This window comes from Rhea pennata, chromosome 19, assembly GCF_028389875.1.
Source record: "Rhea pennata isolate bPtePen1 chromosome 19, bPtePen1.pri, whole genome shotgun sequence".
In the NCBI taxonomy this organism is placed as follows: Eukaryota; Metazoa; Chordata; class Aves; order Rheiformes; family Rheidae; genus Rhea; species Rhea pennata.
In genome coordinates, this window is record NC_084681.1 from 13,983,089 (window position 1) to 13,999,901 (window position 16,813).

Consider the following 16,813-nt stretch of genomic DNA (forward strand, 5'->3'; position numbering starts at 1 on the left):
TGGCCTGCCAGTGGCCTCTCAGGGTCTCACGCAGCACCCACATCATAACTGCCAAGAGCAGCCATACAACCAGCACTGCCCTAGCAGGCACTGCTTCACAAGGCGCCTCACAAGCACCACCAGCAGTAGCAGCCCGCAGCCTGCACTGCCTGCGGAGGCACAAGTGACCTCAAAATCCTACCTCGAGCTCTGGCCTCTCAGGCACTGTGGCCCAGGTGAGCAGCCATAGCAGCAATGACCATAGCCAAAGGCACCTCCCAAGGCCAAACACCAGCTTCTGGCCTGCCAGTGGCCTCTCAGGGCCTCACGCAGCACCCACATCATAAGTGCCAAGAGCAGCCATACAACCAGCACTGCCCTAGCAGGCACTGCTTCACAAGGCGCCTCACAAGCACCACCAGCAGTAGCAGACCGCAGCCTGCACTGCCTGCGGAGGCACAAGTGACCTCAAAATCCTACCTCGAGCTCTGGCCTCTCAGGCACTGTGGCCCAGGTGAGCAGCCATAGCAGCAATGACCATAGCCAAAGGCACCTCCCAAGGCCAAACACCAGCTTCTGGCCTGCCAGTGGCCTCTCAGGGCCTCACGCAGCACCCACATCATAACTGCCAAGAGCAATCATGCAACCAGCACTGCCCTAGCAGGCACTGCTTCACAAGGCACCTCACAAGCACCACCACCAGCACCAGCCTGCCACTGCCTACTAAGGCACAGACGCACAAGTGACCTCACAATCCTGCCTCGAGCTCTGGCCTCTCAGGCACTGTGCCACAAGGCAGCAGCCACAGCAGCAATGGCCACAGCCAAAAGGACCTCCCAATGCAAAACAGCAGCTTCTGGCCTGCCAGTGGCCTCTCAGGGCCTCACGCAGCACTCACCTCTCAACTGCCAAGAGCAGCCATGCAACCAGCACTGCCCTAGCAGGCACTGCTTCACAAGCCACCTCACAAGCACCACCAGCAGTAGCAGCCCGCAGCCTGCACTGCCTGCGGAGGCACAAGTGACCTCACAATCCTGCCTCCAGCTCTGGCCTCTCAGGCACTGTGGCCCAGGTGAGCTGCCACAGCAGCAATGACCATAGCCAAAGGCACCTCCCAAGGCCAAACAGGCTCTTGTTCGCCTGCCAGTTTCCTTCTCAGAGACAGAGTTTGCATTCACCTCTCAACCGCCAAGAGCAGCCATGCAACCAGCACTGCCCTAGCAGGCACTGCTTCACAGATGACCTAATAAGCACTGCCATCAGCAGCAGCCTGGCACTGCTCCCAAAGGCAAGAGATACACAAGTGACCTCAAAATTCTACCTAGAGCTCTGGCCTCTTAAACACTGTGCCACAAAGGAGCAGCCACATCAGAAATGGCCACAGCAAAACAGACATCACACTGCCAAACAACAGCTGGCTGGCCGACCTATGACATCTGATGGCCTCATGCAGCACTCACCTCTCAACTGCCAAGAGCAGTCATGCATGCAGTACTGCCCTAGCAGGCACTGTTTAACAAGGCACCTCACAACCAACACCACCACGAGCAGTAACCACAGCCTGGCACTGCCCAAGAAGGCACAGAGGCACATGTCACCTCACAAGCCTTCCCAGAGTTCTGGCCTCTCACACCCTGTGCCACAAGACAGCAGCCACAGCAGCAATGGCCACAGCCAAAAGGACCTCCCAATGCAAAACACCAGCCTCTAGCCTGCCAGTTGCCTCTCAGGGCCTCACACAGCACTCACCTCTCAACTGCCAAGAGCAGCCATGCAACCAGCACTGCCATAGCAGGCACTGCTTCACAAGGCACCTCACAAGCACCACCACCAGCAACAACCTGCAGCCTGCCACTGCCCACTAAGGCACAGACGCACAAGTGACCTCACAATCCTGCCTCCAGCTCTGGCCTCTCAGGCACTGTGCCACAAGGCAGCAGCCACAGCAGCAATGGCCACAGCCAAAAGGACCTCCCAATGCAAAACACCAGCTTCTGGCCTGCCAGTGGCCTCTCAGGGCCTCACACAGCACTCACCTCTCAACTGCCAAGAGCAGCCATGCAACCAGCACTGCCCTAGCAGGCACTGCTTCACAAGCCACCTCACAAGCACCACCACCAGCAACAACCTGCAGCCTGCCACTGCCCGCTAAGGCACAGACGCACAAGTGACCTCACAATCCTGCCTCGAGCTCTGGCCTCTCAGGCACTGTGGCCCAGGTGAGCAGCCACAGCAGCAATGACCATAGCCAAAGGCAACCCCAAGGACAAACACCAGCTTCTGGCCTGCCAGTGGCCTCTCAGGGTCTCACGCAGCACCCACATCATAACTGCCAAGAGCAGCCATACAACCAGCACTGCCCTAGCAGGCACTGCTTCACAAGGCGCCTCACAAGCACCACCAGCAGTAGCAGCCCGCAGCCTGCACTGCCTGCGGAGGCACAAGTGACCTCAAAATCCTACCTCGAGCTCTGGCCTCTCAGGCACTGTGGCCCAGGTGAGCAGCCATAGCAGCAATGACCATAGCCAAAGGCACCTCCCAAGGCCAAACACCAGCTTCTGGCCTGCCAGTGGCCTCTCAGGGCCTCACGCAGCACCCACATCATAAGTGCCAAGAGCAGCCATACAACCAGCACTGCCCTAGCAGGCACTGCTTCACAAGGCGCCTCACAAGCACCACCAGCAGTAGCAGCCCGCAGCCTGCACTGCCTGCGGAGGCACAAGTGACCTCAAAATCCTACCTCGAGCTCTGGCCTCTCAGGCACTGTGGCCCAGGTGAGCAGCCATAGCAGCAATGACCATAGCCAAAGGCACCTCCCAAGGCCAAACACCAGCTTCTGGCCTGCCAGTGGCCTCTCAGGGCCTCACGCAGCACCCACATCATAACTGCCAAGAGCAATCATGCAACCAGCACTGCCCTAGCAGGCACTGCTTCACAAGGCACCTCACAAGCACCACCACCAGCACCAGCCTGCCACTGCCTACTAAGGCACAGACGCACAAGTGACCTCACAATCCTGCCTCGAGCTCTGGCCTCTCAGGCACTGTGCCACAAGGCAGCAGCCACAGCAGCAATGGCCACAGCCAAAAGGACCTCCCAATGCAAAACAGCAGCTTCTGGCCTGCCAGTGGCCTCTCAGGGCCTCACGCAGCACTCACCTCTCAACTGCCAAGAGCAGCCATGCAACCAGCACTGCCCTAGCAGGCACTGCTTCACAAGCCACCTCACAAGCACCACCAGCAGTAGCAGCCCGCAGCCTGCACTGCCTGCGGAGGCACAAGTGACCTCACAATCCTGCCTCCAGCTCTGGCCTCTCAGGCACTGTGGCCCAGGTGAGCTGCCACAGCAGCAATGACCATAGCCAAAGGCACCTCCCAAGGCCAAACAGGCTCTTGTTCGCCTGCCAGTTTCCTTCTCAGAGACAGAGTTTGCATTCACCTCTCAACCGCCAAGAGCAGCCATGCAACCAGCACTGCCCTAGCAGGCACTGCTTCACAGATGACCTAATAAGCACTGCCATCAGCAGCAGCCTGGCACTGCTCCCAAAGGCAAGAGATACACAAGTGACCTCAAAATTCTACCTAGAGCTCTGGCCTCTTAAACACTGTGCCACAAAGGAGCAGCCACATCAGAAATGGCCACAGCAAAACAGACATCACACTGCCAAACAACAGCTGGCTGGCCGACCTATGACATCTGATGGCCTCATGCAGCACTCACCTCTCAACTGCCAAGAGCAGTCATGCATGCAGTACTGCCCTAGCAGGCACTGTTTAACAAGGCACCTCACAACCAACACCACCACGAGCAGTAACCACAGCCTGGCACTGCCCAAGAAGGCACAGAGGCACATGTCACCTCACAAGCCTTCCCAGAGTTCTGGCCTCTCACACCCTGTGCCACAAGACAGCAGCCACAGCAGCAATGGCCACAGCCAAAAGGACCTCCCAATGCAAAACACCAGCCTCTAGCCTGCCAGTTGCCTCTCAGGGCCTCACACAGCACTCACCTCTCAACTGCCAAGAGCAGCCATGCAACCAGCACTGCCATAGCAGGCACTGCTTCACAAGGCACCTCACAAGCACCACCACCAGCAACAACCTGCAGCCTGCCACTGCCCACTAAGGCACAGACGCACAAGTGACCTCACAATCCTGCCTCCAGCTCTGGCCTCTCAGGCACTGTGCCACAAGGCAGCAGCCACAGCAGCAATGGCCACAGCCAAAAGGACCTCCCAATGCAAAACACCAGCTTCTGGCCTGCCAGTGGCCTCTCAGGGCCTCACACAGCACTCACCTCTCAACTGCCAAGAGCAGCCATGCAACCAGCACTGCCCTAGCAGGCACTGCTTCACAAGGCACCTCACAAGCACCACCACCAGCAACAACCTGCAGCCTGCCACTGCCCGCTAAGGCACAGACGCACAAGTGACCTCACAATCCTGCCTCGAGCTCTGGCCTCTCAGGCACTGTGGCCCAGGTGAGCAGCCACAGCAGCAATGACCATAGCCAAAGGCAACCCCAAGGACAAACACCAGGTTCTGGGCTGCCAGTGGCCTCTCAGGGCCTCACGCAGCACTCACCTCTCAACTGCAGAGAGCAGCCATGCAACCAGCACTGCCCTAGCAGGCACTGCTTCACAAGGCGCCTCACAAGCACCACCAGCAGTAGCAGCCCGCAGCCTGCACTGCCTGCGGAGGCACAAGTGACCTCAAAATCCTACCTCAAGCTCTGGCCTCTCAGGCACTGTGGCCCAGGTGAGCAGCCATAGCAGCAATGACCATAGACAAAGGCACCTCCCAAGGCCAAACACCAGCTTCTGGCCTGCCAGTGGCCTCTCAGGGCCTCACGCAGCACCCACATCATAACTGCCAAGAGCAGCCATACAACCAGCACTGCCCTAGCAGGCACTGCTTCACAAGGCGCCTCACAAGCACCACCAGCAGTAGCAGACCGCAGCCTGCACTGCCTGCGGAGGCACAAGTGACCTCAAAATCCTACCTCGAGCTCTGGCCTCTCAGGCACTGTGGCCCAGGTGAGCAGCCACAGCAGCAATGACCATAGCCAAAGGCACCTCCCAAGGCCAACCACCAGCTTCTGGCCTGCCAGTGGCCTCTCAGGGCCTCACGCAGCACCCACATCATAACTGCCAAGAGCAATCATGCAACCAGCACTGCCCTAGCAGGCACTGCTTCACAAGGCACCTCACAAGCACCACCACCAGCACCAGCCTGCCACTGCCTACTAAGGCACAGACGCACAAGTGACCTCACAATCCTGCCTCGAGCTCTGGCCTCTCAGGCACTGTGCCACAAGGCAGCAGCCACAGCAGCAATGGCCACAGCCAAAAGGACCTCCCAATGCAAAACACCAGCTTCTGGCCTGCCAGTTGCCTCTCAGGGCCTCACGCAGCACTCACCTCTCAACTGCCAAGAGCAGCCATGCAACCAGCACTGCCCTAGCAGGCACTGCTTCACAAGGCACCTCACAAGCACCACCACCAGCAACAACCTGCAGCCTGCCACTGCCCGCTAAGGCACAGACGCACAAGTGACCTCACAATCCTGCCTCGAGCTCTGGCCTCTCAGGCACTGTGGCCCAGGTGAGCAGCCACAGCAGCAATGACCATAGCCAAAGGCAACCCGAAGGACAAACAGCAGCTTCTGGCCTGCCAGTGGCCTCTCAGGGCCTCACGCAGCACTCACCTCTCAACTGCCAAGAGCAATCATGCAACCAGCACTGCCCTAGCAGGCACTGCTTCACAAGCGACCTCACAAGCACCGCCAGCAGTAGCAGCCCACAGCCTGCCACTGCCTGCGGAGGCACAAGTGACCTCACAATCCTGCCTCGAGCTCTGGCCTCTCAGGCACTGTGGCCCAGGTGAGCAGCCACAGCAGCAATGACCATAGACAAAGGCACCTCCCAAGGCCAAACAGGCTCTTGTTCGCCTGTCAAGTGCCTCTCAGAGACAGTTTGCATTCACCTCTCAACTACCAAGAGAAACCATGCAACCAGCACTGCCCTAGCAGGCACTGCTTCACAAGGCACCTCACAAGCACCACCACCAGCAACAACCTGCAGCCTGCCACTGCCTGCGGAGGCACAAGTGACCTCACAATCCTGCCTTGAGCTCTGGCCTCTCAGGCACTGTGCCACAAGGCAGCAGCCACAGCAGCAATGGCCACAGCCAAAAGGACCTCCCAATGCAAAAAAGCAGCTTCTGGACTACCAGTGGCCTCTCCGGGCCTCACGCAGCACTCACCTCTCAACTGCCAAGAGCAGCCATGCAACCAGCACTGCCCTAGCAGGCACTGCTTCACAAGGCACCTCACAAGCACCACCACCAGCAACAACTTGCAGCCTGCCACTGCCTACTAAGGCACAGACGCACAAGTGACCTAACAATCCTACCTCGAGCTCTGGCCTCTCAGGCACTGTGCCACAAGGCAGCAGCCACAGCAGCAATGGCCACAGCCAAAAGGACCTCCCAATGCAAAACAGCAGCTTCTGGCCTGCCAGTGGCCTCTCAGGGCCTCATGCAGCACTCACCTCTCAACTGCCAAGAGCAGCCATGCAACCAGCACTGCCCTAGCAGGCACTGCTTCACAAGCTACCTCACAAGCACCGCCAGCAGTAGCAGCCCGCAGCCTGCACTGCCTGCGGAGGCACAAGTGACCTCACAATCCTGCCTCGAGCTCTGGCCTCTCAGGCACTGTGGCCCAGGTGAGCAGCCACAGCAGCAATGACCATAGCCAAAGGCACCTCCCAAGGCCAAACAGGCTCTTGTTCGCCTGCCAGTTGCCTCTCAGAGACAGAGTTTGCATTCACCTCTCAACCGCCAAGAGCAGCCATGCAACCAGCACTGCCCTAGCAGGCACTGCTTTACAGATGACCTAATAAGCACTGCCATCAGCAGCAGCCTGGCACTGCTCCCAAAGGCAAGAGATACACAAGTGACCTCAAAATTCTACCTAGAGCTCTGGCCTCTTAAACACTGTGCCACAAAGGAGCAGCCACATCAGAAATGGCCACAGCAAAACAGACATCACACTGCCAAACAACAGCTGGCTGGCCGACCTATGACATCTGATGGCCTCATGCAGCACTCACCTCTCAACTGCCAAGAGCAGTCATGCATGCAGTACTGCCCTAGCAGGCACTGTTTAACAAGGCACCTCACAACCAACACCACCACGAGCAGTAACCACAGCCTGGCACTGCCCAAGAAGGCACAGAGGCACATGTCACCTCACAAGCCTTCCCAGAGTTCTGGCCTCTCACACCCTGTGCCACAAGACAGCAGCCACAGCAGCAATGGCCACAGCCAAAAGGACCTCCCAATGCAAAACACCAGCCTCTGGCCTGCCAGTTGCCTCTCAGGGCCTCACACAGCACTCACCTCTCAACTGCCAAGAGCAGCCATGCAACCAGCACTGCCCTAGCAGGCACTGCTTCACAAGGCACCTCACAAGCACCACCACCAGCAACAACCTGCAGCCTGCCACTGCCCACTAAGGCACAGACGCACAAGTGACCTCACAATCCTGCCTCCAGCTCTGGCCTCTCAGGCACTGTGCCACAAGGCAGCAGCCACAGCAGCAATGGCCACAGCCAAAAGGACCTCCCAATGCAAAACACCAGCTTCTGGCCTGCCAGTGGCCTCTCAGGGCCTCACACAGCACTCACCTCTCAACTGCCAAGAGCAGCCATGCAACCAGCACTGCCCTAGCAGGCACTGCTTCACAAGGCACCTCACAAGCACCACCACCAGCAACAACCTGCAGCCTGCCACTGCCCGCTAAGGCACAGACGCACAAGTGACCTCACAATCCTGCCTCGAGCTCTGGCCTCTCAGGCACTGTGGCCCAGGTGAGCAGCCACAGCAGCAATGACCATAGCCAAAGGCAACCCCAAGGACAAACACCAGCTTCTGGCCTGCCAGTGGCCTCTCAGGGTCTCACGCAGCACCCACATCATAACTGCCAAGAGCAGCCATACAACCAGCACTGCCCTAGCAGGCACTGCTTCACAAGGCGCCTCACAAGCACCACCAGCAGTAGCAGCCCGCAGCCTGCACTGCCTGCGGAGGCACAAGTGACCTCAAAATCCTACCTCGAGCTCTGGCCTCTCAGGCACTGTGGCCCAGGTGAGCAGCCATAGCAGCAATGACCATAGCCAAAGGCACCTCCCAAGGCCAAACACCAGCTTCTGGCCTGCCAGTGGCCTCTCAGGGCCTCACGCAGCACCCACATCATAACTGCCAAGAGCAGCCATACAACCAGCACTGCCCTAGCAGGCACTGCTTCACAAGGCGCCTCACAAGCACCACCAGCAGTAGCAGACCGCAGCCTGCACTGCCTGCGGAGGCACAAGTGACCTCAAAATCCTACCTCGAGCTCTGGCCTCTCAGGCACTGTGGCCCAGGTGAGCAGCCATAGCAGCAATGACCATAGCCAAAGGCACCTCCCAAGGCCAAACACCAGCTTCTGGCCTGCCAGTGGCCTCTCAGGGCCTCACGCAGCACCCACATCATAACTGCCAAGAGCAATCATGCAACCAGCACTGCCCTAGCAGGCACTGCTTCACAAGGCACCTCACAAGCACCACCACCAGCACCAGCCTGCCACTGCCTACTAAGGCACAGACGCACAAGTGACCTCACAATCCTGCCTCGAGCTCTGGCCTCTCAGGCACTGTGCCACAAGGCAGCAGCCACAGCAGCAATGGCCACAGCCAAAAGGACCTCCCAATGCAAAACAGCAGCTTCTGGCCTGCCAGTGGCCTCTCAGGGCCTCACGCAGCACTCACCTCTCAACTGCCAAGAGCAGCCATGCAACCAGCACTGCCCTAGCAGGCACTGCTTCACAAGCCACCTCACAAGCACCACCAGCAGTAGCAGCCCGCAGCCTGCACTGCCTGCGGAGGCACAAGTGACCTCACAATCCTGCCTCCAGCTCTGGCCTCTCAGGCACTGTGGCCCAGGTGAGCTGCCACAGCAGCAATGACCATAGCCAAAGGCACCTCCCAAGGCCAAACAGGCTCTTGTTCGCCTGCCAGTTTCCTTCTCAGAGACAGAGTTTGCATTCACCTCTCAACCGCCAAGAGCAGCCATGCAACCAGCACTGCCCTAGCAGGCACTGCTTCACAGATGACCTAATAAGCACTGCCATCAGCAGCAGCCTGGCACTGCTCCCAAAGGCAAGAGATACACAAGTGACCTCAAAATTCTACCTAGAGCTCTGGCCTCTTAAACACTGTGCCACAAAGGAGCAGCCACATCAGAAATGGCCACAGCAAAACAGACATCACACTGCCAAACAACAGCTGGCTGGCCGACCTATGACATCTGATGGCCTCATGCAGCACTCACCTCTCAACTGCCAAGAGCAGTCATGCATGCAGTACTGCCCTAGCAGGCACTGTTTAACAAGGCACCTCACAACCAACACCACCACGAGCAGTAACCACAGCCTGGCACTGCCCAAGAAGGCACAGAGGCACATGTCACCTCACAAGCCTTCCCAGAGTTCTGGCCTCTCACACCCTGTGCCACAAGACAGCAGCCACAGCAGCAATGGCCACAGCCAAAAGGACCTCCCAATGCAAAACACCAGCCTCTAGCCTGCCAGTTGCCTCTCAGGGCCTCACACAGCACTCACCTCTCAACTGCCAAGAGCAGCCATGCAACCAGCACTGCCATAGCAGGCACTGCTTCACAAGGCACCTCACAAGCACCACCACCAGCAACAACCTGCAGCCTGCCACTGCCCACTAAGGCACAGACGCACAAGTGACCTCACAATCCTGCCTCCAGCTCTGGCCTCTCAGGCACTGTGCCACAAGGCAGCAGCCACAGCAGCAATGGCCACAGCCAAAAGGACCTCCCAATGCAAAACACCAGCTTCTGGCCTGCCAGTGGCCTCTCAGGGCCTCACACAGCACTCACCTCTCAACTGCCAAGAGCAGCCATGCAACCAGCACTGCCCTAGCAGGCACTGCTTCACAAGGCACCTCACAAGCACCACCACCAGCAACAACCTGCAGCCTGCCACTGCCCGCTAAGGCACAGACGCACAAGTGACCTCACAATCCTGCCTCGAGCTCTGGCCTCTCAGGCACTGTGGCCCAGGTGAGCAGCCACAGCAGCAATGACCATAGCCAAAGGCAACCCCAAGGACAAACACCAGGTTCTGGGCTGCCAGTGGCCTCTCAGGGCCTCACGCAGCACTCACCTCTCAACTGCCAAGAGCAGCCATGCAACCAGCACTGCCCTAGCAGGCACTGCTTCACAAGGCGCCTCACAAGCACCACCAGCAGTAGCAGCCCGCAGCCTGCACTGCCTGCGGAGGCACAAGTGACCTCAAAATCCTACCTCAAGCTCTGGCCTCTCAGGCACTGTGGCCCAGGTGAGCAGCCATAGCAGCAATGACCATAGACAAAGGCACCTCCCAAGGCCAAACACCAGCTTCTGGCCTGCCAGTGGCCTCTCAGGGCCTCACGCAGCACCCACATCATAACTGCCAAGAGCAGCCATACAACCAGCACTGCCCTAGCAGGCACTGCTTCACAAGCCACCTCACAAGCACCACCAGCAGTAGCAGACCGCAGCCTGCACTGCCTGCGGAGGCACAAGTGACCTCAAAATCCTACCTCGAGCTCTGGCCTCTCAGGCACTGTGGCCCAGGTGAGCAGCCACAGCAGCAATGACCATAGCCAAAGGCACCTCCCAAGGCCAACCACCAGCTTCTGGCCTGCCAGTGGCCTCTCAGGGCCTCACGCAGCACCCACATCATAACTGCCAAGAGCAATCATGCAACCAGCACTGCCCTAGCAGGCACTGCTTCACAAGGCACCTCACAAGCACCACCACCAGCACCAGCCTGCCACTGCCTACTAAGGCACAGACGCACAAGTGACCTCACAATCCTGCCTCGAGCTCTGGCCTCTCAGGCACTGTGCCACAAGGCAGCAGCCACAGCAGCAATGGCCACAGCCAAAAGGACCTCCCAATGCAAAACACCAGCTTCTGGCCTGCCAGTGGCCTCTCAGGGCCTCACACAGCACTCACCTCTCAACTGCCAAGAGCAGCCATGCAACCAGCACTGCCCTAGCAGGCACTGCTTCACAAGCCACCTCACAAGCACCACCACCAGCAACAACCTGCAGCCTGCCACTGCCCGCTAAGGCACAGACGCACAAGTGACCTCACAATCCTGCCTCGAGCTCTGGCCTCTCAGGCACTGTGGCCCAGGTGAGCAGCCACAGCAGCAATGACCATAGCCAAAGGCAACCCCAAGGACAAACACCAGCTTCTGGCCTGCCAGTGGCCTCTCAGGGCCTCACGCAGAACCCACATCAGAACTGCCAAGAGCAGCCATGCAACCAGCACTGCCCTAGCAGGCACTGCTTCACAAGCCACCTCACAAGCACCACCAGCAGTAGCAGCCCGCAGCCTGCACTGCCTGCGGAGGCACAAGTGACCTCACAATCCTGCCTCCAGCTCTGGCCTCTCAGGCACTGTGGCCCAGGTGAGCTGCCACAGCAGCAATGACCATAGCCAAAGGCAACCCGAAGGCGAAACAGGCTCTTGTTCGCCTGCCAGTTTCCTTCTCAGAGACAGAGTTTGCATTCACCTCTCAACTGCCAAGAGCAGCCATGCAACCAGCGCTGCCCTAGCAGGCACTGCTTCACAAGGCACCTCACAAGCACCACCACCAGCACCAGCCTGCCACTGCCTACTAAGGCACAGACGCACAAGTGACCTCACAATCCTGCCTCGAGCTCTGGCCTCTCAGGCACTGTGCCACAAGGCAGCAGCCACAGCAGCAATGGCCACAGCCAAAAGGACCTCCCAATGCAAAACACCAGCTTCTGGCCTGCCAGTGGCCTCTCAGGGCCTCACACAGCACTCACCTCTCAACTGCCAAGAGCAGCCATGCAACCAGCACTGCCCTAGCAGGCACTGCTTCACAAGCCACCTCACAAGCACCACCACCAGCAACAACCTGCAGCCTGCCACTGCCCGCTAAGGCACAGACGCACAAGTGACCTCACAATCCTGCCTCGAGCTCTGGCCTCTCAGGCACTGTGGCCCAGGTGAGCAGCCACAGCAGCAATGACCATAGCCAAAGGCAACCCCAAGGACAAACACCAGCTTCTGGCCTGCCAGTGGCCTCTCAGGGCCTCACGCAGAACCCACATCATAACTGCCAAGAGCAGCCATGCAACCAGCACTGCCCTAGCAGGCACTGCTTCACAAGCCACCTCACAAGCACCACCAGCAGTAGCAGCCCGCAGCCTGCACTGCCTGCGGAGGCACAAGTGACCTCACAATCCTGCCTCCAGCTCTGGCCTCTCAGGCACTGTGGCCCAGGTGAGCTGCCACAGCAGCAATGACCATAGCCAAAGGCAACCCGAAGGCCAAACAGGCTCTTGTTCGCCTGCCAGTTTCCTTCTCAGAGACAGAGTTTGCATTCACCTCTCAACCGCCAAGAGCAGCCATGCAACCAGCACTGCCCTAGCAGGCACTGCTTCACAGATGACCTAATAAGCACTGCCATCAGCAGCAGCCTGGCACTGCTCCCAAAGGCAAGAGATACACAAGTGACCTCAAAATTCTACCTAGAGCTCTGGCCTCTTAAACACTGTGCCACAAAGGAGCAGCCACATCAGAAATGGCCACAGCAAAACAGACATCACACTGCCAAACAACAGCTGGCTGGCCGACCTATGACATCTGATGGCCTCATGCAGCACTCACCTCTCAATTGCCAAGAGCAGTCATGCATGCAGTACTGCCCTAGCAGGCACTGTTTAACAAGGCACCTCACAACCAACACCACCACGAGCAGTAACCACAGCCTGGCACTGCCCAAGAAGGCACAGAGGCACATGTCACCTCACAAGCCTTCCCAGAGTTCTGGCCTCTCACACCCTGTGCCACAAGACAGCAGCCACAGCAGCAATGGCCACAGCCAAAAGAACCTCCCAATGCAAAACACCAGCCTCTGGCCTGCCAGTTGCCTCTCAGGGCCTCACACAGCACTCACCTCTCAACTGCCAAGAGCAGCCATGCAACCAGCACTGCCCTAGCAGGCACTGCTTCACAAGGCACCTCACAAGCACCACCACCAGCAACAACCTGCAGCCTGCCACTGCCCACTAAGGCACAGACGCACAAGTGACCTCACAATCCTGCCTTGAGCTCTGGCCTCTCAGGCACTGTGCCACAAGGCAGCAGCCACAGCAGCAATGGCCACAGCCAAAAGGACCTCCCAATGCAAAACACCAGCTTCTGGCCTGCCAGTGGCCTCTCAGGGCCTCACACAGCACTCACCTCTCAACTGCCAAGAGCAGCCATGCAACCAGCACTGCCCTAGCAGGCACTGCTTCACAAGCCACCTCACAAGCACCACCACCAGCAACAACCTGCAGCCTGCCACTGCCCGCTAAGGCACAGACGCACAAGTGACCTCACAATCCTGCCTCGAGCTCTGGCCTCTCAGGCACTGTGGCCCAGGTGAGCAGCCACAGCAGCAATGACCATAGCCAAAGGCAACCCCAAGGACAAACACCAGCTTCTGGCCTGCCAGTGGCCTCTCAGGGCCTCACGCAGCACTCACCTCTCAACTGCCAAGAGCAGCCATGCAACCAGCACTGCCCTAGCAGGCACTGCTTCACAAGGCGCCTCACAAGCACCACCAGCAGTAGCAGCCCGCAGCCTGCACTGCCTGCGGAGGCACAAGTGACCTCAAAATCCTACCTCGAGCTCTGGCCTCTCAGGCACTGTGGCCCAGGTGAGCAGCCATAGCAGCAATGACCATAGCCAAAGGCACCTCCCAAGGCCAAACACCAGCTTCTGGCCTGCCAGTGGCCTCTCAGGGCCTCACGCAGAACCCACATCAGAACTGCCAAGAGCAGCCATGCAACCAGCACTGCCCTAGCAGGCACTGCTTCACAAGGCGCCTCACAAGCACCACCAGCAGTAGCAGCCCGCAGCCTGCACTGCCTGCGGAGGCACAAGTGACCTCAAAATCCTACCTCGAGCTCTGGCCTCTCAGGCACTGTGGCCCAGGTGAGCAGCCATAGCAGCAATGACCATAGCCAAAGGCACCTCCCAAGGCCAAACACCAGCTTCTGGCCTGCCAGTGGCCTCTCAGGGCCTCACGCAGCACCCACATCATAACTGCCAAGAGCAATCATGCAACCAGCACTGCCCTAGCAGGCACTGCTTCACAAGGCACCTCACAAGCACCACCACCAGCACCAGCCTGCCACTGCCTACTAAGGCACAGACGCACAAGTGACCTAACAATCCTGCCTCGAGCTCTGGCCTCTCAGGCACTGTGCCACAAGGCAGCAGCCACAGCAGCAATGGCCACAGCCAAAAGGACCTCCCAATGCAAAACAGCAGCTTCTGGCCTGCCAGTGGCCTCTCAGGGCCTCACACAGCACTCACCTCTCAACTGCCAAGAGCAGCCATGCAACCAGCACTGCCCTAGCAGGCACTGCTTCACAAGGCACCTCACAAGCACCACCACCAGCAACAACCTGCAGCCTGTCACTGCCCGCTAAGGCACAGACGCACAAGTGACCTCACAATCCTGCCTCGAGCTCTGGCCTCTCAGGCACTGTGGCCCAGGTGAGCAGCCACAGCAGCAATGGACACAGCCAAAAGGACCTCCCAATGCAAAACAGCAGCTTCTGGCCTGCCAGTGGCCTCTCAGGGCCTCACGCAGCACTCACCTCTCAACTGCCAAGAGCAGCCATGCAACCAGCACTGCCCTAGCAGGCACTGCTTCACAAGCCACCTCACAAGCACCGCCAGCAGTAGCAGCCCGCAGCCTGCACTGCCTGCGGAGGCACAAGTGACCTCACAATCCTGCCTCCAGCTCTGGCCTCTCAGGCACTGTGGCCCAGGTGAGCAGCCACAGCAGCAATGACCATAGCCAAAGGCACCTCCCAAGGCCAAACAGGCTCTTGTTCACCTGCCACTGGCCTCTCAGAGACAGAGTTTGCATTCACCTCTCAACTACCAAGAGAAACCATGCAACCAGCACTGCCCTAGCAGGCACTGCTTCACAAGGCACCTCACAAGCACCACCACCAGCAACAACCTGCAGCCTGCCACTGCCTACTAAGGCACAGACGCACAAGTGACCTCACAATCCTACCTCGAGCTCTGGCCTCTCAGGCACTGTGCCACAAGGCAGCAGCCACAGCAGCAATGGCCACAGCCAAAAGGACCTCCCAATGCAAAACAGCAGCTTCTGGCCTGCCAGTGGCCTCTCAGGGCCTCACGCAGCACTCACCTCTCAACTGCCAAGAGCAGCCATGCAACCAGCACTGCCCTAACAGGCACTGCTTCACAAGCCACCTCACAAGCACCGCCAGCAGTAGCAGCCCGCAGCCTGCACTGCCTGCGGAGGCACAAGTGACCTCACAATCCTGCCTCGAGCTCTGACCTCTCAGGCACTGTGGCCCAGGTGAGCAGCCACAGCAGCAATGACCATAGCCAAAGGCACCTCCCAAGGCCAAACAGGCTCTTGTTCGCCTGCCAGTTGCCTCTCAGAGACAGAGTTTGCATTCACCTCTCAACTGCCAAGAGCAGCCATGCAACCAGCACTGCCCTAGCAGGCACTGCTTCACAAGGCACCTCACAAGCACCACCACCAGCAACAACCTGCAGCCTGCCACTGCCCACTAAGGCACAGACGCACAAGTGACCTCACAATCCTGCCTTGAGCTCTGGCCTCTCAGGCACTGTGCCACAAGGCAGCAGCCACAGCAGCAATGGCCACAGCCAAAAGGACCTCCCAGTGCAAAACACCAGCTTCTGGCCTGCCAGTGGCCTCTCAGGGCCTCACACAGCACTCACCTCTCAACTGCCAAGAGCAGCCATGCAACCAGCACTGCCCTAGCAGGCACTGCTTCACAAGCCACCTCACAAGCACCACCACCAGCAACAACCTGCAGCCTGCCACTGCCCGCTAAGGCACAGACGCACAAGTGACCTCACAATCCTGCCTCGAGCTCTGGCCTCTCAGGCACTGTGGCCCAGGTGAGCAGCCACAGCAGCAATGACCATAGCCAAAGGCAACCCGAAGGACAAACACCAGGTTCTGGCCTGCCAGTGGCCTCTCAGGGCCTCACGCAGCACTCACCTCTCAACTGCCAAGAGCAGCCATGCAACCAGCACTGCCCTAGCAGGCACGGCTTCACAAGGCGCCTCACAAGCACCACCAGCAGTAGCAGACCGCAGCCTGCACTGCCTGCGGAGGCACAAGTGACCTCAAAATCCTACCTCGAGCTCTGGCCTCTCAGGCACTGTGGCCCAGGTGAGCAGCCATAGCAGCAATGACCATAGCCAAAGGCACCTCCCAAGGCCAAACACCAGCTTCTGGCCTGCCAGTGGCCTCTCAGGGCCTCACGCAGAACCCACATCAGAACTGCCAAGAGCAATCATGCAACCAGCACTGCCCTAGCAGGCACTGCTTCACAAGGCACCTCACAAGCACCACCACCAGCACCAGCCTGCCACTGCCTACTAAGGCACAGACGCACAAGTGACCTCACAATCCTGCCTCGAGCTCTGGCCTCTCAGGCACTGTGCCACAAGGCAGCAGCCACAGCAGCAATGGCCACAGCCAAAAGGACCTCCCAATGCAAAACAGCAGCTTCTGGCCTGCCAGTGGCCTCTCAGGGCCTCACGCAGCACTCACCTCTCAACTGCCAAGAGCAGCCATGCAACCAGCACTGCCCTAGCAGGCACTGCTTCACAAGCCACCTCACAAGCACCACCAGCAGTAGCAGCCCGCAGCCTGCACTGCCTGCGG